This window comes from Thunnus albacares, chromosome 3 (genome assembly GCF_914725855.1).
Source record: "Thunnus albacares chromosome 3, fThuAlb1.1, whole genome shotgun sequence".
In the NCBI taxonomy this organism is placed as follows: Eukaryota; Metazoa; Chordata; class Actinopteri; order Scombriformes; family Scombridae; genus Thunnus; species Thunnus albacares.
In genome coordinates, this window is record NC_058108.1 from 15,988,427 (window position 1) to 16,010,775 (window position 22,349).

The 22,349-nt window shown below is 38.6% G+C and overlaps 1 long non-coding RNA gene across 1 annotated transcript; it reads right to left on the reverse strand.

The window, feature by feature from the left end:
• Positions 1-16,970: 16,970 nt before the first annotated feature.
• Positions 16,971-21,944, reverse strand: LOC122979141. The gene is made up of 4 exons (XR_006402804.1): positions 21,650-21,944; positions 20,406-20,544; positions 18,116-18,152; positions 16,971-18,000 (listed from the first exon to the last, which is right to left on the reverse strand). It is a non-coding gene; the product is annotated as an uncharacterized LOC122979141 (long non-coding RNA).
• Positions 21,945-22,349: the final 405 nt, after the last annotated feature.

A 22,349-nucleotide genomic window follows, 5' to 3' on the forward strand; every position in this document is an offset into this window, starting at 1 on the left:
ACTTTTTTAAACTTTTAGAAACCTCTAGCCTAGCCACTAGCCACCAGCAGCTGGCTCTCTGCTATATTATACAGTGCATTGTCACAGCCAAAATACACAGAACTACCTTGGGCCATAGCCCTACGTAATGTAAAAGACATGCCACGCCACTGGTCTTTGAAAAATGAAAACAAAAAGGAAAACTAAAATAAAATAAAAAAAACAAATACATATAGAAGGGAAGGTTTAGATTACTCTGAAACACTAGTTTTTAACATTGACCAGTAGAGGATACAACAAAGTATGTTGGTAGTCAAAATAATTTGCATTGAAATTTATGTAGATATACAGTAGTTACTAGTACAGATTGGATCTAATAAAAATACCATTTTTTAAACTACCAATGATAGGGTCCACCAAACTCAAATGGTCTTTATGGAAAAGAAATGTGAGCATGCCAAAAAGAGAAAAGCACCCCAGAATGAGGAGGAACACCCTGTTCCCCATGGAGCCCAGCTTACCGGTAAACATCTACTCCTTCTAAAAGATCATTTATGATTTCTTAGGACTCATACAGACACTAACTCATTTGACAAACATTTAACATAATTCAGTATTAATTTTAGCTCCATGTAAAGTAAATAAGATAAACCTTTATTAATGTCTATAGGGAAATTCAGGTGTCATAGCAGCAACAGCAATGAGAATGAAACACAGTAGAGGTACAGGTAAGAGTAATGGTGTTTTTTTACACCTATAGTTTGTTTGCTTTGGTCTGAATCAGTGGATGAGTCGCCACATTGTTCCATTTTCCGCTTTGGTTCGGTTTGGTTTCAACAAAAGCCATGTGGGAGCTGTCAATCCGCTACTTGTTCAGAAATCTTGTGGGGTTGACGAGGAGAGCAGCCACACAGCCCGAGAGCACCTCGCGTGTGGCTGTTGCATTACATCATCTAGAGATTTGAGGTCTCACCTATTTTCTCCACATGACATATGCGGCTCTCAGCAGAAATAGACAGGGAAAACGATCTGTTGACAGTCATAGGACATCATACCAGCAACATCACATCTTTCACTATGGTTTCAATGTCTATATCTGTAGAATATGTCACAGACATGAAGTGTCACCACTGCTGGTCAGCCTGTGCGGTGCACGTCGGGGCAGGGAGCCTCTCTGGCGGGGAACTCCAGTACGGAGAGTCAGTGACACATGGAGTGTCTTTTCTCGACTCATGTCACTTTCTGTGATATTAGTTTAAACCGGTGCTCCTGCCTGTTGTTTCACCTGCTTCCAGGCGGAGATTTGATGTTGTTACTTTTCTTATTTCTTGTCAGTTTCCCTCCTGACTGTTGTGCTTTTTCAAAAATAATTATGTTTTATGGTGTGACAATGCTGTGGTTAAGGTCTGGTTAAGTTTAGGCATAAAAACACTTGGTTAGGGTTAGGGAAAGATAATGGTTTGGGTTAAAATGATCACTTGCATGTTAAGGGGGGAGTGTGTGTTTTTGGAGCAACGGGCCTTCGGAGCAGTGGGCTTTTGTTTTTGGGATAACAGGCCATCGGACTAGGGGCTTTCGATCCAATGAGAAATTTTTCAAACTATTGGGGTTCACCCTCCTCATGTTTCCCTCCAGCTGTCTTTCTCTCTCCTCCAATTGGTTAAAAGTAATGTCTGTCAAAAGGTAAGAGCTCAACCAGGTGCAGGTATTTAGTGGTAATACGGTAACATGAAGGAGGTAAAACATGCATTAAACAAACGTGAGTTGAATTTCAAATTAAAAGCATGCAAATAAAACCAAGCACAACAATAAAAGCAATTTAAAACATAAAATATAAAATCGCGGAATATAAAATAACCACAGCGAAATATAAAAAATAGAGATATAAGAAAACAAATAAAACCCATTTTTCTGCTGTGTGACAGTGGTACCACCACCATAACCCAAGAGCCATGTGATAAGTTGATCCTTAATTTCATTCAAGGATTGCATCCACTTCACACTGTGGAGAGACCAGAGCACAAGGATTTATTCAGACATGTTTTACCCTCCAGGTATTTGATGTCAAGGAGAACAAGATGAGCAATCAATGAAAAGCACATTGTCTAAGACAAACATTCATTCACGCCCACAAAATAGAATTGCATTCCCACAGAGAAGACACTTTATTTTACTTTGCAATATAATAAAGAAATGCATACCTCTCAGTTATAACGTAGCAAAATTACCTTCTTGTGCATAATTACATTCATACTAGTGCGATAATTACAGTTATTCTAGTGCAATAAGTGCGTCTGTTCTAGGGCAATATTACATTGTATTTATGTATTTTAACCTACTTATTATTTTAGAACATGTGTTGTTGGCTTTGGTTGTTGGTTTTGCTGAGGTTGTTTTATTTTGTTTTGTTTCCCTGTGTCTTTTAATGCACTGATCAGGAGTAGCGCTGCTAGTGATGATGGCTTGCAATTTGATTCAAGTTTACAACTCCTCTGTTACCCCCGAAATGAGCACAAAAGTTGTAACAACCTGCAGTATCGCAATATGCACGTATTGTCTGGTGTTTCTGGTTATGGTCCCATTTAGAGTAAAATAGACGATAATTCAGGGTATGCTTTAGGATATGGCTAGCTTTGATTCAACAATATTCGTTATATATGTGTACGTTATATATTGTATATAGTGTAGCCATAGCTGTCGGTATTTCATTTTGTTTTCAGTTCATGAAAGTTAACTTTTTGGTCGCCTAAAAAAGTCTTGTTCAGTGTTTAGTTGTACTAAAAGATCCTCTAAGGAGTTGGCTGTTCAACTTATTCAGGGAGTACCTTTTGTTTTAAGCCTGTTTTTTGCTAGCAAAAATTAGCATTAGCATTATCACAGTCATCATCAATCATAGATTGTAAATGCACCGTGCCAACCAAGCTAGCAGCTAGCATTAGGGTCAGCTCCACCCTCTTGTCCAAATATGGTCACTTCTGGCTCCAACAATCAAAGATGGCAATGGTCAAAATGTCACCAATGGGTGATATCACGGTGGCTACATCTATTATTTTTTTTACAGTCTGTGGTCCAACGTAGCGGGGTATGTTTTCAGAGCGTGAAAGGCAACACCCTGCACTCCTTATTATGAAGGCCCTGGCTCCAAATGGAAAAGATGCTGCCAACCAAAAGCTGCAACTCTGGGCTTCAAACTGGCTCCAATGCAAACTAACAGGTGATGTCACACCTCTGTACATCCATCTTTATATAGTCTTTAGTTAAAACATGCCAAACATTGCATCTTTGCCACACCCCAATCAGTGAAATCACAGCTGATATTTCCCATCAGCTGTCAAGGCAAAACACCTGTTGTGACATCAGTCGCAGGGATGCGGCCAAAAGTGTAACATGATTTAAATTATTTAAATTTCTTACCCATAGAGAATGAAGCTGCAGTAGTTTACCTAAACCGTAACACATTACATTATTATAACCATACCCTCTCCCCAAAAATTATGATTCATATATATATATATATATATATATATATATTCAGAGGTGGTAAGGAGAAAGGATTATTATTGGAATATTAGGCTTCATGTAAACCTAGATAGCTACCTGAAGGACTTCTAGTCTGATTAGTGTGTCAATATGAGCTCAGTGTACTTGGGATAAGAGTGGAGAAATGCAGACACACACACTGTAATCAATAGTTTGCTCATGGATATCATGCTGTGCCTATGTGCTGCTGTGTTGTACTGATTTGAAAGAAAAAAAAAAAAACAATTGGAAAATCGAAACCTCCACCAGCGCAAAGCAGTTCTTTAACTTGCAAAGCTGCCACCTCCAGATAGCCTTCTGTTGACTTATCCCTTTTATCTTCCTGGTTTAATCATGTTAATTCAGCACCCGGTTTTCCCACCAGCAGTTTAATACATGATAGTTTTGGCTGAAATTGCAGATCCAGATCACCACTAAAATCTCACCAACTGATCCTTGTGCTGAGGGCAATCTGTCCACAAATTTCAGTGAGTTTCCTCAGTGAGAACAGACATAGACATTTCAAAATCGCCTCTTCCCAGATTTAGACGTCACTGTGATCACGCTAATGACCTCATACTGATGGAATGGGAAGTAAGCAGAGATGTACTGAGGCCACTTGTTTCGTTGTGCTGACAGTACTGTAAAGCCTCTGCTCAACGTCCTCTTCTGTTTTTTTCCAGCAGATGTATCTCAGTCTCAAGGGTGTGATTTCACAGGAACAAAAAAAAGTTGATGATGACTGATTTGACCTTTTAATGGATTAATAATAATAATGATAAACATCCCATCTTACATTCGAATTTTGCACTGCTATGGTGGTGTTGGCTGGTCTTTTAGTACATCTGATTCACTTGCCAGAGAGAACATTAGTACTGAAACCTTGGGTTAAACCTTGATTAATTTAGTGGACAAGGATTTTGAATGTATTTTTTGGTAATAACCCTTACAATATCTGTGCGTTTTAACTACAGCATGTTTAAGGTGTAGTTAAGCTTAGTTTAACTAAAAGTACTTGAGTAGTTTATAAGTTAGTAACAAAGACTGCAAAAATTGTTGCCTTTGGCACCCCTTAGTGGTAGTATCAAAAACAATCTGAGAATGAAGGGTTGACAGAAAAACGTTGCACAAATTTTCTATAACACAGTAACAGTTTCTAAACCACATATTCTTCAAAAATAGCAAATATATGTTTTATATTATGTTATTTGTTCAGTGAAATATGTACAACGTTCAATGTTTTGATATTTAAAACCTTTATTTGCGTGATGTTAGTGCCTGTTCACACCAGAAAATTGCATTGTGAGGTTTGCACATGCTCATGAAAAAGATGATGCTTGAAGCTTGATGACATGGTGACTGTGTGCTCTCATAACATAACTCTCTAAGTCTGTTTTCCTCCTTTTTCTGTGCATTAACTACAGTGATTGTGTGTTGGGCTCTGAGTGCTGCCAAAAAGAGGGTGACCTATACTCAATACTGTGCCTGAAGACATCCTGTGTAGACACTGAATATGCTGTGGCTGCTCTGCTAACATGCTGTTTTCACTATGCAGCCTATATAGACATTGTGTCATAAATGCTATTGTGACTGTGCCTCTGTGGGAAATCCACATAAAAATGGAAATGGGACTTTATTTTCATATTGGTTAATGTTCTTGAAACTGTCACACATGGCAGGTGTAATGGATGAATTTCTTAAGACTTATCTTTTGACAGCATTTTTGAAAGCACTTGTCACCATTTAGAATAACAATAATACGTCAATCTATCAAAGCAATCAAATAGTATCATATCCTTCTATTTGCCAACACTGACTCGACTTGATAACTTTCTTAATGACAGGACAATGATGGTTGTACGTATATATCAGTCCAACCCTGACACCACCACATGAAAACAAACAGTAGCAGGCCTCCCACTAGCTGTAAGGCAGCCAGGCAGCAAAGCAGTCAGCCAGCCAGTCTATGTTTAGCAGGAGCAGTTGCTAATTGGCTGTGTGTTGGTTGGTCTTGAGAGAGAAGATGACACTTCTGAAGGTATAGAAGAATCCCCAGAGCATCCTCTCCCTTTCTGTTCTCTTCTCACTCTTTTATGTTCTCACTCTCTCTCTCTCTCAAACACACACACACACACACACACACACACACACACACACACACACACACACACACACACACTCACAGACACACACACCAAATGTTCTATGGTGCCACAGCTAAAACAAAGGCCTTGAGTAAAGACACATTTGATGGGACTGTGAATGGGTCTGTGTGAGTGTGTTGAGAAGAAATGACAGCTCATTTAGAGAGATGAAGCAGAGACGGAGACAGAACAAATAAATGTCTCGACGGTTATTATCCAGCCCCGCCGCGTCTGTCGCTGCTAACTCTGAGCCAGAAAATAATCAAGAAACTGGGAGATACTTGACAATGTATTTCCAATCCTGGAAGCATCCTCTTGTCTCAGGGTCCTGGTGTTGTTGTTGAGGGGTTTGTGTTTGTTCTATTCTTCTGTGTGGAATTGGACATATCTGATGGTTATGCTAGAATAAAGGTCAAGCACCTTAGAATTCAACCTCTGGGGACCGTGGGTGTCCACAGCAAGTCATAGAAATCCAGCCATTTGTTTCTGAGATACCTTGCGTAGGACCAAAGTGTTGGTTAACAGAAATTTTATACCCGGTCAACCCAGTCAAGCTCTAACTCTAAGGGCTCAGTCACACCAACAAAATTCAGACTGAAATCAATTAATTTTTAATAGAAGTAAATCTGGGTAAAGCTTTCATGGAGAATTCAACTTTGCTGAACTTTGATATGCAAGCCTGCACCGTTGGCCAATTGCAAATTATGTTGACAGCACTAACTTTTGAGGGCGCAAAAAGGAAAGAGCTCCTTTCAGACATGCACCCTTTAACATGTTGGTCTCATGCCTTAATAAGACCTGATCACTTTAACATAAAAGTCACAACAAGCTTACGAGATCGGACCTTTACATATCCATATCACTTTCCACATGGCACAAGTCTGAATTAATGCTGTTAGATTAAAGGCTGCACCAGCACGAGGTCAAACATGCAGAGAGCGAGAAAGAGAAATGTTTGTCTAATTTCACCTTCTAACATCACTGTAATAAATGTTTTATCTCAGTCATCATCTTAAATGCACAAGATTGGTTTAATAAACTAGGAAATACTGTAGAAGAGTTTTTAAAGAATTCGATCCTCACATATCAGATCTGTCTATCAAAACTATTCTCCCTTTGCGGTGCAACTGGAGCAGAAGACATTAAAAAATCCTCTTACTACCACAGTAATAATCAGACCAGCACGCCCTCTCTATATTTTCGTATTTACTCATGCCAGCTGTTTAGTATATGAATATCCAGAAATGCTTTACATACATACATACAGACATACAGCATGTGAGCAAATAGTAATTAAAGAGTTATCAACTTAAAGTTCTGTCATTGAGTGATTGTGCATGTATACTGACTTTATAAATTAGGTAGCAGAATTCACTCTCTAATAACGGGCGAGTGCTCATAATAGTCATTAATTAAGGTTTCAACTGCCAAATAAAGTACATCAGTGATGCTTGTGAGCAAACAAAAAAGGCTCCTTTCTGGCTATCGTAACACTATTTTGAACTCACGAACATTGTCGCTTTCCGTAAATGTCCTGTCATGTCTGAATAAGGTCTAAAGTAATATAAACTCAAGAATGTTTAAAATGGAATTTTACCATTTACCACAAATGAAACTAGCCACAATCAACACCCACACATTCCACCCATGTGTGATTGTTGAACATGTCATTCCAAAACAGAGGGTGTTAATCTGCTGCTATAACTCTACTCTCTACTGGTTTCAATTTTTCCACCAGATTGTGGAACCTGCTGCAGGGATTTACTTTCTTTCAGCCACACGAGCATTAGAGAGGTCCAACACTGATGTTGGGTGATAAATCCTGGCTCACAGTAAGCGTTACAATTCATCCTAATGGTGTTGGATGGAGTTGTGGTTTCCTAAATTTTTTCACAGCAAACTGGGAGATTTCTTTATGGACTTTATGGCTTTGTGCATGGGGTGTTGTCACAGTGAAATAGGAAAGGGTCGGAAGTTGGAAGCATGAAGATTTCCCTTCATTGGAACCATGAAAAACAGCTCTAGACCAAAAAGTTTATGGACAGAGGTTACTGTCTCTAGCACCACCTACTTTGCAAGGGTGCCCAAATTAATTTGGCTGTGGCACTCCCTAGCATGACCGGGCACTAACATGCATCAAAATTAGCCAGTCCTTTGTAAGTAGTACAGGATTCTAATAGGCCAGACTCATCCAGCCAGTAATATTTCTTTTTCTCACATATATAACATGCACCCTGTTCACCTGATTATACAAAGTTGGTGCTCTACTCTAATTTTCACAGTTGTGGAAATAAATGAGACAGGTAAATATACTTTTGGTTGCAAAGGAAAGTTATTTTCTATACCTGACAAGCAACCAAAAATAATTGACCTGACTGGTTTTCAATTTTCACTTAATTATTTGTCTTCACAGCTCTCGTGTGCAAGAAAAACATGTAATTATAGTTTTTCTGTCTGGAAAGAGACGAAATAATTCTAGGAAAGTGATTTTTCCTGGATTTTTTTTAACATTCAACAACCTATTTTTGTCAGGTTTCAATATGCAGAGTAATAGGTGTCTCAAGGATGCACCTATAATATTTCTCAACAGTAATTTTTTTCATCACCTACCTCATTTTATAGCAGAGAACACTGGCCAACAGTGTTTATTTTCAGCGTAATCCTTTCAGCCTAATTCTTAATCCTCCTTTTTCTTCTTCAGTAGGGAATAGCATCATCTCCACATCTTTATTATCTTTCTCTGGTTCTTCTTTCTTTTCCCAATCCTTGTGTCTGCTGTTTCTCCTTTTTGCTTATTTTTTCTCATTCTTTGTTTTTGTCTGTTTCTCTGAAAACTATGTTTCCCTGGACCTTTTGGACATTTTGTTTCATTGTCTACAGTTCTATCTCACACAGGCTGCGCCCTCTACTGGATTCTATGGGTAATACTCTCCTCCAATCACATACACGCGATCGCCCACTGAATCTTGCATGTACGTAGCCGGCCAATCAGGACGCACCTACGTGTGTCTCACACAGTATAAAAGGCAGCATCTCATTTTATTGTACAAGTTTGGCAACTGCAAGCAACTTAAGGTTTATGGAGGTGAACAATTATCGAGCAAAACAGCTGCTTTAGTTTTTTTTCAGTGGTTCTAAACATCTATTAAAAATAATCTGAGAATGTATAACATGGTATTTTTAGCTAGGCTCTATGGATGGCAAGTCCATCTGTCGGTTGGTCAGTCGATCCACTTCTTTATTTCAGATTAAACAGCATTCATGGTCCCCAGAGGATGAATCCTACTGACTTTGGTGATCCCCTAACTTTTCCTCTAGTGCCACCATGAAGTTCAAATTTATGGTTTTGAGTGAAATGTCTCAACAACTATTAGATGCACTGCTGTAAAATGTGGTACACACATTCATGTCCCCTGTCAGGACGAATTGTAATAATTTTGGTGATCCCCTTACTTAGTAGCACCATCTGGTCAAATTTTCAATTTGTCCAAAAATTTGGTTTATGTCTAAGCACATGCAAAACTAATGACATTCAGCTGTACTTTGTGGTTAGCATGCTAACACACTAAACTGAGATGGTGATTATAGTAAAAATCATACCTACTTAGCAACAGCATGTTAGTATTGTCATTGTGAGCATGCTGATGTTAGCATTTACTGTGCCTTATTACAGCCTCGCAGAGCCACTAGCATGGCTAGACTTAGAGTCTTGTTCTATCCCATAAACTAAAGTGGTTTGTTGTTTTTTGCTTGCTTGTCCATAACACATTTTATGTAAAGTAACCAATTACACTTATTACTACTATGTTATTGAGCAACTTAGCTATAGCTCATAGTTGTTATGACATTCAATGTAATTTCAGCAGTTTCAAAGCATCAACAATGACCTTGGAGGAAAACAACTGTCTTGATTGTTACAAAAAGTTACTTAGTTACTAGTCACTTTTATGACAAGGAAAAGTATTTAAGTATTAGCATCAAAATATACTTTCAGTACTGAAAGTAAAAGTATTTATAATGCAAAATGGCCCATTCCAGAATATATATTATATTATTGGATTATGATTATTGAAGCATCAACATATAAGCATCACTTTCACGTTGTAGCTGGTAAAGTTGGGGCTTATCGTAACTACTTTATATACTGCTGTGTAGCTTTATCTTTAATAAAACATAATTGCTTTTTCGATTATATTTTGTATTCATAATCTACTTTTGCAAAGTAACTAAACCTGCCTGATAAATGTAGTGGAGTAAAAAGTACAATATTGTAGTGGAGCAGAATTACTCAAGTAAAGTACAAGTACCTCAAAATTAATTCACATATTATGTGAAAACCACATAATTACTATATATTATATAGTAATTATACTAATTAACAAAATGTTACTGTCATGTAATTGAGTAAAATCTCAGTGTTGTATGTAGCTTTGTGGCCCTTTGGGCCATGCAAATGTCTGTGCAGTGACAGAGTTTAAACTCTTGATACACAGACAGGACACATTGGAAGTTTGTCGAGGATTAAAGTCACAGACTGATTTTGCATTGTGGTCCAGCAGGCTGCTCAGCCATCCAGCCAAGCACACAGACAGATGTCCAAACCGCTCGCCAGGCACAACAACTAACTGTCCATCCAGCCAGCAGCACATACAGTCTCATCAACCCACAGAAGGAAGTGTTAGTCCTTACAAGAGACACATAATCCAAGAAAGCAGAGGTAATGAACTACTCTGCTGTTCAACTGATGATACTGGACTGCTATTTTAATATGTGGATCATAAAGGGACAATACTGATATACTCTACTTGTGTCTGGACCAAAGCCAATACACATCTACATACTGTATCTATGGGCCAGTATTACCTCGCAACATCCGGTAAACCTTTTTTAATTCTTTCTTTAAACCCCTATCATCAAGTCTACAGTAAACTACTCAAAAACATTTCATGCAGTTTTAAACAACTTCAAAGAAATTCAATAGCCTTTCAACCATGGGACATACACATTCTAATCATTTACACATATACAGTTTCAATATAACTGGTTTAATTATGTGCATATTTAATCATATATATATATATATATTCGAAAGACTGCACATTAGTTTACAACTAAGGCTTATCCTGAACCACTTTATCCATACAGACTTGATTGAAATTAAACAACAGAAGCTTTCAATTTGCTTAATAAATCACTTTCCATCTGCTGACAGTTATTATTTAAAACCATGATGTTGTAGATGAGGATATGTTTGTGAATGGTAGCTTGTTACAGGAATGCCCATGACAATGGGAATGTCATAAGGTTTTCTTGCCATCGTCTTTACTGTCAACCAGAGCCATAGCCAGGGTTTAGAAATTAGTGAGATCCAGAGTTTTTTCTTTTAATGGAGCTTATTTACTGCATTTCTGGATGAGCAAATGCCTGATGGGGATACCTATGCTGCACTATTGCCCCCTTTTTCTGCATCTGTAAATACCTGACCCTGTGTAACTTTATTCTTTAATTTTACAAGATTGAAAGGATGTTTGTAGTTAAAGGTTTGTTATTAAAGGTGTTTCAGATCAGTTTTCTGTCATTAGCGGCTCCTGGGTAAATACACCTCACTCTAGGTTTGGAAGGAGCAAAATTAAAGTGTATTAAAAGTGTATAATAATATGTGTGAGTGCACATACCAACCTGGCAACACATACGCCCCCACCAGAACACCGATCATTCTTCTAGATGTCAGTGCTCTTGCTACATTTTTGTTCCTAGGCAGTCTGAAGCTGGGGGGCTTTACTTCAAAGACACCCATTGGATCCTCCAAAATGGATTTCACTCAGAAAAAAGACTTGCCTGAGACAGGTGAAGTTTATGCTCTTTGCATGCTTGATGGCTTCTAAATAAAAAAACTTTTTATGTATGTCTTTATTTAACCAGAAGTGACTCACTGAGATTATGAAATCTCCTTTACAGGAGTAGCTCAACCAAGACAGCAGTGGCACATTGAACATAAAACAGAGGTTACGATAAAAAAACAGACCACAAACTTATATCAAAATAGATCAAATATGGAGTGAACAAGCACATATGATGATGTGTTAAGAATAACGTAAAACTGATCAAATCATAGCATCAATACGCCATCTCAAGGAATGTAGAATCAGATAAAATATTAAATTTAGCAAAAATAAATACATAATTATTTGTAATAATGTTTACAAATCCCAGATATCTGTACTCAGATACAGACTCAATCTCTGCACCTTGACAGTAAATGGTGAAGGGCTTCTTCCTGAGATGGTGTGGAGCAGTAAATAGTCATCTGCATAAAAGTGACCATTTGCAGGAGGAACATCTAGACCAAGAATGTTAATTTAAATTGTAAAAGAAGTGGTCCCAGGACTGAATCCTATGGGGCACCCTTGTTAACATTTAGAGACTTTGATTTAAGACCTTCAACCCATACATATTGTGCTGCTGCCTGATAAATAGTTACAAACTACTGTACAAATTTAAGAGAGACTACAGAAACACTGAGGAGTTTGCTCTTCACTCGTTTACTGTTATCAGTTAACTCCCAGCTCCCAGACTAAGCAGAAGGAGGTTACCTCCTCCAACTTTGTTCATATTATTTGTCAAGTTCTAGGACTCAGTGCTGTATCAAAGAGCAACCTGTCTTTTCTCTTTTGTACACACCTGAGGAACCTGAAATATGCACTGTAATGGCCAAATGAGAGCTTTTGCTAAGTGGCTTATTACATTGCTACTGTCTAACCAGGAAAAATCTACATATTAAAAGAGGAATGGAGTCAGCATTTAAATTCTAACTTGATGCCTGTCTTCTAGCCTGGATACATGTATCCCCTCTTTATACTTGCATACTTTACCATAACATTTGAATCTTGAGTTAAGCATTCGTATTTCCAGAGTCATCTAAGACTACTCTAATTATCTGCATAAATAGTATTCTGTCTGCTGTGCAATAAAAAAAAAAAAAAAATAAACTGTTTCTCAAATCTGTTCCCTAATCAAAACAATCATGGTAGCTGGAAATGACCAACTCATTTTCTATTATTCAACATTATTACACACAATCCATTTATTATATGAAACAGGCAAGGAGATATATCATTTTTCTACTACCTGTATTAGAATCAGCACAGCTATGGGGGGAAGGTGGCCACTCCATTGGTCCCCCAGCGTGTTGTAAATATGTTGGGTATGAAAATGGCAATACTATATGGATTGGCTAATTGGATTATAAACTGACATAGTTTTGTTTTGTTTTTTAAACAGCTCATCTTGTAATGCAAGACAAATTTTAAAGATAGATTGGGAAAGTCGGTGTATTCACTTTGTGTCCTCAACTTGAAATCAGCTTTCTTTGAACCTTCAGCTGAGATCCTGAATGACCTCGTCTCTGCCTGGGCTCTGCATAGCAGACAACACAAGTGTTGGTATGTTTTAATGTGTCATTGTTAACTCCCCAGATAACAGACTAAACTTGCTCAGCTTTAGTCTCAGGCTGAGGAAGTTCAGAAGCGTGATTGATTCTCTGTCACTGCAGAAAACTTCAAAAAGAGCTTCAAATGGCATGCAGTTAACTGGCCTTCTGCTTCCAGACTGCTCCTTTTTTCACTCCTTTAAAATCTTATTAGACATCACATCAGAGACTCTGGACTTATTCAACTGTGTCACTCCCGCTAGGATAGCCACTTATCCTGTCAACCCCCCCCTACCCACCGGACATGGCAGGACCCTTATTAACAGGCAAGGCTCCAGTGGGTCGTACCAAAACCCCCATGGGGGGGGGGTGGTCATCAACACTGTGCCGCTGCGCTGCTGAGTGACAGCTAAACGGCTTAAAATGTCACTTTGAATAAGAAGCAGGCCACACACAGGGACTCACACACAGTGTATATAGGGATTCACACACACAAATGCATGCACACACAGTCACTCACTCAAATGCATGCATAGCAGATTGTAGTGTCTTTTGGATTTTTTTCTCTGGATGGCAGTTGTGTTTCTGTAGGTGGCGCTCTTTTCTTTGTTCAACTGAGGCGATAAAACTTGAAACCTTAATAGAAGAAAGTGGAGAATAAAAACTTTTTTGAGATTTTCATTGTCTTGAGACACTGCATGCGATGAAACAGATCTCACACCAAAATCTCTAAAAGTTATTCTTTGTTTCTACATGACGTACGAAGAGGGTTGTTTTGTCCACCCTTTGTGTGATGACTGATTCTACCAAACATTTCTTACACTACACAGACTGACAGAGTCTCTTAATGTTACTGCACAGCTGATCAAAAACTGGTCTTATCTTGGTTAAGCAGTTGTTGAGACATTCTTACTATTATCCAGAACAGGACATGGTTCTTTCAACAGTTCGAAGTGCTATGTTTTCTGTTCAAGCACTTTCACATATTGCCAGTGGAGTTCCCTGCTGCAGACAACTGATTTTATGCTGCAGACAACTTACATTTTATGCTGATATTCTTATCTTAAAATTGTGTATCTAGCATGGTGAGTATCTCTGCTCATCAAAGCACCAAGCCTCCTCTGACATTTGGTTCTTTATTTATGCTCTTCCCTCCCGCAGATGATATTTTTTCCCTGGGATGTTCAAATGAAATGGTGGTCACACACATGTTCTGACAGTGGAAGGAACAATGAGACAAGTGAAAGTTATTTTATTGACAGGCATTGATTCAAGTTTAATTCAATTGTGTTTTAGGTGTAATGTAGTCATGCAGCTGTTAGCAGGTCAGGATCTCAAATGTAGTTACATGAAATCAAATTATAATGTGATTACATTAATGTGTTATTATATCATCACATTACTCTTAAGACTAAGAAACAGTGTCTATAGTGTTATAACTGGCTTAAACCTGCATTAACTGATTTTTTGGCCACTTGGGGGGAGTGTATTAATCTGGGAACACTGACATTATGACTTTATGGGCTCTATTTCTGTGAACACAGCGAGGTGTGTGTGCACACTCAGTTACATGGTGGGATCAGAAAGAATATATTATCAGTGGGTGTGTCAGGGACAGGTGTTGAAATCATTAAATTACCTATTTTCCTCTACTTTAAAAGGAGTGTGCTCTGCCAATTCAGTGGTGGAAGGCACAGAGCAGCCCAGAGCTCTTCTTCCCCCAAAAAAAGAATCACCAAGACATACCAAGAATCACCAAGATTAATCACTGTAAACAATCTGCAAAGGCCTGTCAAATTAAGTCAGCCCTTTTCCTCAAGTTATTATTTTGTGGCAGCCAGGTAAACAATGCTCCTGTTTTTCTTCAACTAAGTCCTGCACTGGTTCAAGTACCACAGGGACACAATACACACATACTCTACATGCCCTGAAAAATAGCATTAAATGTAGCTATACAGTCAAACAAAAGTGTCACCAACAAAACAATGCACATGCAAACAAACACACCTGGTTTAAAATGTGCATTTGAGTCAATGTAAGGTTTACCAGGATAGTGCATCCATGCTTGTTCACTTCTGTCTCAACTGTGTGTTTCACAATTTTACTGTTCAGTTTTCTTGAATGAACCCTGAATGATCAACTTTTTTGTTTAAGTGAGGACAGAAACAGGGGTGCTCTTTAGTGTTTGTTTGTTCACTTAACAGTGATCTCATTCAACACCAAAACACTTGATAGTAAATACAAAAACCCACCCCCCAGATAATCAATTCATTGATAACTGATGTGTATCTATGACATGATGTCACTGTAGATGTGCACTTATTTTATGCACCTAGATAGCTGTAACAATGGGAGTTTGTGACCACTAAGATGACTCAAAAACAAACTAATAGCAACAGTCCTGATAAACTTTGGATTGCCATACTCCATGAAGTCAAAATATACTGTAGCTGTCTGGATAGACAGTACAAGCAACCTTTTGAAATTAGAGGGTGTCATTTGATTTTAGAGTTCATTTAAAACATATTTAATAAGGGTGGATAGTGAGGCTCACCCTCAGTTTTAATTGTGTTTACTGATAGTGAAAGCAAGATGGAACAGGTTGAAGAAAAACTGCTAAAATATCATTAGGGATATTAGCTAATTATTCTTTTTTCATCTAATTATGCTTTTCTGATGCTTATTTGTGTCTTTAACAAAGTTAGTTAGTAGCAGAGAACTATATATCAATTTCCTTCCAGGCATGCAAAAGGCACCTCTTACACTGCCCAGCATCAGTCTTGAAGGATAGTTTCACATTTTTCAAGTCTGTCATAAAACAATACTGACATGTCCTCATGTATCTTGTAAAAGTTATAATATTATCTTATAAAGGAGGTCCCTACACCAGGAATCTCCCAGATCATAGAGGACTGTGCTGACTACTGAGCTAAAACTTTAGTCATTGCCTCATTGCAGACAGACCTCTACCGATTTATATACCCATAACAAAGAGACAGCACACCGTGTAACATGTAGGGAAGAACTTCAAAGGTTATTCTTGCTTTGCATTTTTCATTAATTGCCTATTTTTTTACAACCTATGGAGTATGGAGTGTGTCAGTAGCTCAGCTTTATCTTTGGGGAACACCCCCAACTCCGGGACTGATGTCCATATTAGGAAATGTGCATCATGTTGCAGGTGGTTGTGACTCCCCTCGTTGAGACCTGCTGATAGATGTAACCGTGGAGCAGTGGACAGAGACTGAGATAGCGATGTAACCGACCTGCACGCTGGTATTTGACATGTTTTGGGTTTTTTTTCTTCCTGAACACAAATAATTCTTAAAATATTTGTATGAAATAAATATTCATAAAAAAAAAACAGAAAAATAATGTATTTGTATTTGGGCACACCCCAAGTGCAAAAATGTCAAAATTCAGAACTAATATAAGGCTTCAGCATTTATAGATAAACAAATCAAGTGGGTCTATTCAGCGTTAATATTTTTAGTGCAATATTATCTCCTTATGTTTCCACAGACAGCGTTTCCTTGCTGAGCTGTGGCAGATGGATTGTTGCACAAAGAGGGAATTTTGTTCTAACTGATACTGATGAATTCTCACGCTATTTTCAGCTGAACTTTGGAAGTAATTCCTCCACAGAATGAGGACTTACGATTTGTCCTTAGATAGGAGGAATGATTACAGCCAACAATAACTAAAAGTACTGCAGTGCACAAAAGATCATGTGAGAACTGTTTTCAGACAGGCTTGAAAAAATGTGAACTTATCTGTAGAAATGAGTCCATTTGTGTGTCAATGATCACACTAACTTTGAATTAACCACTGGTTTATTAAGATTAAAGATTAAAAAACAATCATATGAACAGAGAGCCTACATGCAAGACTGCCCTAGATAGAGCATATAGCGCGTTGATTGGCTCAGCTGTAAACACATCTACAGGTACGCTGGCTCATAATGAACAAACAGAACAATCTAGCCAAATAATCTACATTATCCTTTCATATATGATAGTGCACTCGATTTTACTTGACTGCAGCCATGCAATTTTACATTGTGTTGGTAAATACCTTTCTAAATTGAAAAAACAGTGAAACAAAATTTGGGAGGTAAACCAGCCTTAAGTATGAATGGATGATTGTTATGCCCAGGTCTAGGAGCATGAGGGCCCAACATAAGAACAAAGAAGTGAAGGGCGATGAATGCAAAAAAAAGAAGCAATTTATTGCTTCACCATGTGAGCAGTATGACAATTTGACAGATGACTGGGTTACTTGTTAAAATGACTTGATTTTCAATGAAGTTAGGCTTCAGGGTGAATCAAGGCCAAAATAATAAACAGAACCAATTATCTCAACCAAAACAATTTCTAACTATTCCCTAATCAAACAAAAGAGTAAACAAAAGACATTTACTAAACCTAACTCCCTATTCTAACAAAAACAGGAAAAACTGTGTACAAAAGGAAATGGCGTTTCACCCATACTGCTTTAAGAAAGTTTAGTGGTCTTAACTATTTACAAAGTTAGAGCTATTTGCAGAGTGCATGATTTACAAGGTCTGAGCGATAACACTACACAAAGCAAAGCAGCTATAGCAAAGTGCTAGACTAACACAGACTAACCAGAAGGCTACACATGTTAACAATGACCCCATAACTACAACAAAACGAGAAATCAGACTCAGTCTACGCTCACATTCCTATCAATATCCAACAAACACAACGCTTGACAAAAGGTGTAGGGATGAGGGTCCGCTGCCAGCATCAACCCGTGGCATCACCTGGAAACCCCAGATGTCAGTAGACTGGCGTCTTGAACCAGCCAATCCATGGCAACTGCGGCACTGAAGGGCAGCCAATCCGTGATGGAACTGGCACCTGTCAATAAACATAGATCCCACACAGAAAAGACAGAGCTCCCGCTCTGTTATGAAAAGCATTGCACAATTCAATAGTACACACAAAACTATACGGCGGACGGCCATAACAATGATTATTATTAATTTTCAGGCTTTTAAGATTTTGCGAGGTCAACTTACCAAAACCATTGCATTGTCCTGTAGTAGAAGCACAGACCTGTAAGATATATATTTCTTTCCTGATTTCACATTTTGAAACTTTTAATTACAAGTTTTTTTCAGCAACCAGTTTAACACAATGAAATGCCTTGCATATTTTTCCTACTTATACTAAAGGCACAGTGTGTCAATCAGACTTTTCCATTACTAAAAGAGTTATGGCTAAAAACAACAAAAGAAGTTGTTAGTAAATGTTGCTTTAACATACAGTATTTTCTTATGAAGGTGTGTTTTAAACCATGTCTCCTCAATTTAGCTGCCAGGGAGGTAGAGATGTCGAGGACACACTGCTGATGAGTAGCACAGAACCTTGAGAAGAGTGTTTGTTGGCAGTGCATTTTGAGTCTCGCTTTCTTGTTGGCAAATTAATGGATCTGGAGATTAAAGCAGCATTATGTAAGATACCGGTGTAAACACTCTTATGATCTGCCTCCAAAGAAGAAGCTGAGACTGCATTAGAGAACAACGGCCCATCCTCACTAATTGAGATACAAGAGATTCCCTCTGTCACATCCAATGTCACCAGCGGTGAATCATGTTGCAACTATAATCTTAAAAGCACAAGGGAACAAATATCCCTTAAGAGTGTCAAAAAATATCTTACTCATCTATACATATGCCTATAGCCCATGTGAACACGTGATGATCATGACTGGTCTGTCTGCTCAGTGCTGTCACATCACAGAGGATGACTACAACTAACATAATGTATCTGGTTTCTGGCAGTAATGGAGATAAAACACAGCCAAAAATTGAAAAGATAAAACAAATTACAGAATTGTGAAGTGGGAGGGGCAGCTGGTTCTGTACGTGGTTTTCCCCATTCTGTATTCCCTTTTCAAATTTTTCTTTAATGCTGCAATACATGACATTCAGCCAAACAGACCAAAACGTGTGTGTTGTTTACTCAATAAAGTTGGAAAAAAAAAAAAGTCAACAGCTCACCAAACTCAGATCAAACTATCAAACTAGGCAGTGCTGATTACATATGGATCAAGATTCTGTGCATTGCCTATTTCTCACCTTAAATGCTTTCAGAAACATATTTTAGTGTACTGTTTAGCTGTAATTTGAGAGTTTGTGACCCAGCCATCAACTTGGAAACAGACGTGGAGGACACAGAGGGACTTACATACACTAACATGCACACGTGGCCGGTGCAGCTACCAAAACAAAGAACAGAGGCTCGGATAACAACACACCCAGAGAGAGTGTGACTTCATTAACTGCCCAGGTTGCCATTATCCTTACATATCCTTACATAGCAAGTGGTTGTTTGCTGACATCCAGTGAGGCTCAATGTCATTTATTGCACCTTTAAACTATATACTGATTATTAAAGGTAACACAGAATCACTGGACTCTCCCTGAATCATTTGGGAACAAAACATTACTACTTGCTGAATTCATCCAAAATTAACCCAGAATCGGAAAATAAACTGATTTAATCTGAAATCTTAAAAATCAGTTTTCTTAACATTGTAATCTTTAACTCCCTCTTAATTTGATTTCCCTTAAATGTGTCTTGCATCATAAGGCGTGCACATTTTGGGCCACCAGTAGTAGCCTGGATTCTGTAATGTCTGAACCAAGCGGCAAAAATGAAACCAATGCAGAAGTGCCAAACACTGCAGTTCCTTGAATGGCCACTTCAAGGTCGCTAGCTGCTAGGTGGCTTGTTTCAGCAACCAGGCTTCATTTGGCCCACCTCAGCTCCACCTATCACAGACAGACTCTTGTCCCTTGCAACTCTGGATAGTTCAATGCCCAGTTCCCCTTTCCCGACCTCGCTGATCCTCACAGTAGAGGCTATAGTACAACCATCAAACGTACAAACTTTAAGGTATAAAAAATGTATGCTTCCCTGGGAGAGTTTCAAAGTTAAGAATCTTGGATTGGACGTATTGTCCAATTTGTTGGTAATGAAAACAATGCGAGTGAGGCAGCTCAAATTTCTCTCTCAGCAGACTAAATGATGCAAACCATCCATGTACATACAGGTTTCAATAGAATTTAGACCCTTCTCCCTCCAGGCATGGTAGGTTTTGTCTGACCATCAGGGTAAAAAGGAGTGGTTGAAACAAACTAGTGTTTGTACAGAGATCTCTGGTAGACACATACCACTTCTAAGCTGGTTTAGAATTCTGACAGAGTTTTTCTAGTTTAGAGAACAGCATGGCTGGCAGGGAAAAGTTGGTAACAAAGTTAGCCTCAATATGGAACCACAAGGGGGCCCCAGAGGCCGACTTACCCATAGATCCTGTTGCTAAAACATGAGAGCCCTAACATTGGCAGGCCAGTAGTAGTGTCTGAATACAGGTAAGCCCAGTCCTCCTTCAGACTTGGCTTTTGCAAATGCAAATTTTCAAGGTTTTGGCAAAGACAGAAACCTGGGAAGGAAAAACATTTTAAATGAATTTATACGGCCAATCATGGACAGAGGTAGGATTTTCCAACTTTCTATGCTCTGAGTTTTGAGTCCACAAAATTTAGTTTGGATATTAGTTTAGGATCTTTGGGTATTGTCAAGCCAAGATAGGTAAGGTGATCTCTAACTATTTGTCACTTTTTGTCTGATTGTGATTCCAGTGTATCCAGCCTCTCTCCTAGATTAAATCTAGGATTAAATCCTCCTAGATTAAATCTAGGAGAGAGGGGACTGATTTTTCTGAGTTTCGTCTGAACTTTACTGGAAAAATTTGGCTCGTCTTGATAAGATAAGATAAGATAAAACTTAATTGATCCCACAAAGGGAATTTAGGTGTTACAGCAGCAAGCTACAAGTAACATCGGGGAACATACACAATATGCAAATGTCTATATAAATAAATAATGTACACAAAAACAGAAAAAAATAGAAGCCAGAAGGTGCAAAACCCAAGATGTAGCTGCTCCAAACTGACAAGTGCAAGGATATGTATAAAGATGATAAGTGCAGGAATATGTCAGCACAGACCCTGAGGTTGGGTGGTTCAGTGTGAGATGTAACACATATCAATAGTAATACTAAGACAAACAGATGCAACGAGACATTACTCAAACAAACAAGCAAAAGCTGCTGCAACAGGCTGCCTACTGCAATACGCTATCTTGGATATACAGAATCATCTATGATTGGACCATTAATATTGAGGAAGGTTAACAGAAATTAATATATGATGCCAGATTCCATGATATACCTGCACCTCAGTTTGTGTTACTCAGTTGCTTTGATATGGGTTTCCTGCAGGAAAATCACATCTGCGTATAGAGATTTAAGATGTGTAAAGACCTTGTCCCTTTTAACAGCTTGGCCAAGCCCCTTGACATGCCATAAGACTATTGTGGTATCTTTTCCCCCCAGCTGCGTTCTACCATGAGACCTCTGCATATGAGAGTAAGAGAGAGGTTATTGTGGTTGAACACATAAATAGTAAATACAGGAAATAGATATAGGAAAAAGAACATATATAGAGTTTACATTACATCTGGAAAGGCGTGGTGTAGAGTCATTACCTCACTGGTGTAGTCCGGGAAGTTCAAGATCTTACTGCCCTTGTACTCAATGGGTTGTAGTCTTCCACAGTGCAGGATCAGCTCTTAAACTTGAAAGTGGTGGATATGTGCCAGGATGGTGTGTGGCTTAGCACCAGTGGCCAGCTCCGGCTGAAGAGAGCAGTGTGCGTGGTCGACTTCAACTGGGTGTGTGAATTGCTCTTCCCGAGCAACTTCTGGAGACAAATTCGGTGGGTTTACCTTCCTCTTTGCCCCCCTGTATTCCCCAGATCTTAATATTGTGTCTCTGGGAGCAGGCCTCTTGGTTGAGCACTTTGGTTTGGGGCTGGCTGTTGTGTTTTGTTAGGTCTGAGTACTTAGTTTCAAGCTCTTGTATACATGCTTTGAGGTTACTTGCAGCTCTTGGTTAGCCACATGGGCTTGTAAGTCAGCCTGTGAGGCCACAAATGTCTGAAAGTTGGTTTCAAAAGCATCAAAACGTCTGTTAATGCCACACAGATCTGACTTGGATATCTCCTTGCAAAGTTCCTTGCACACAGGATAAGTTTGTCTGGCGATTAGCTCTGGTGGCATGGCTGTCAGTAGTCCTGGCTTTGGAGAAGTTTGGCTTCAGTATTGTCAGACTTTTCCATACGCCTACAATAGTTTAGATAGAGAAACTAGACACACACAGTTGGCCCATGAATGAATAAAATACAGT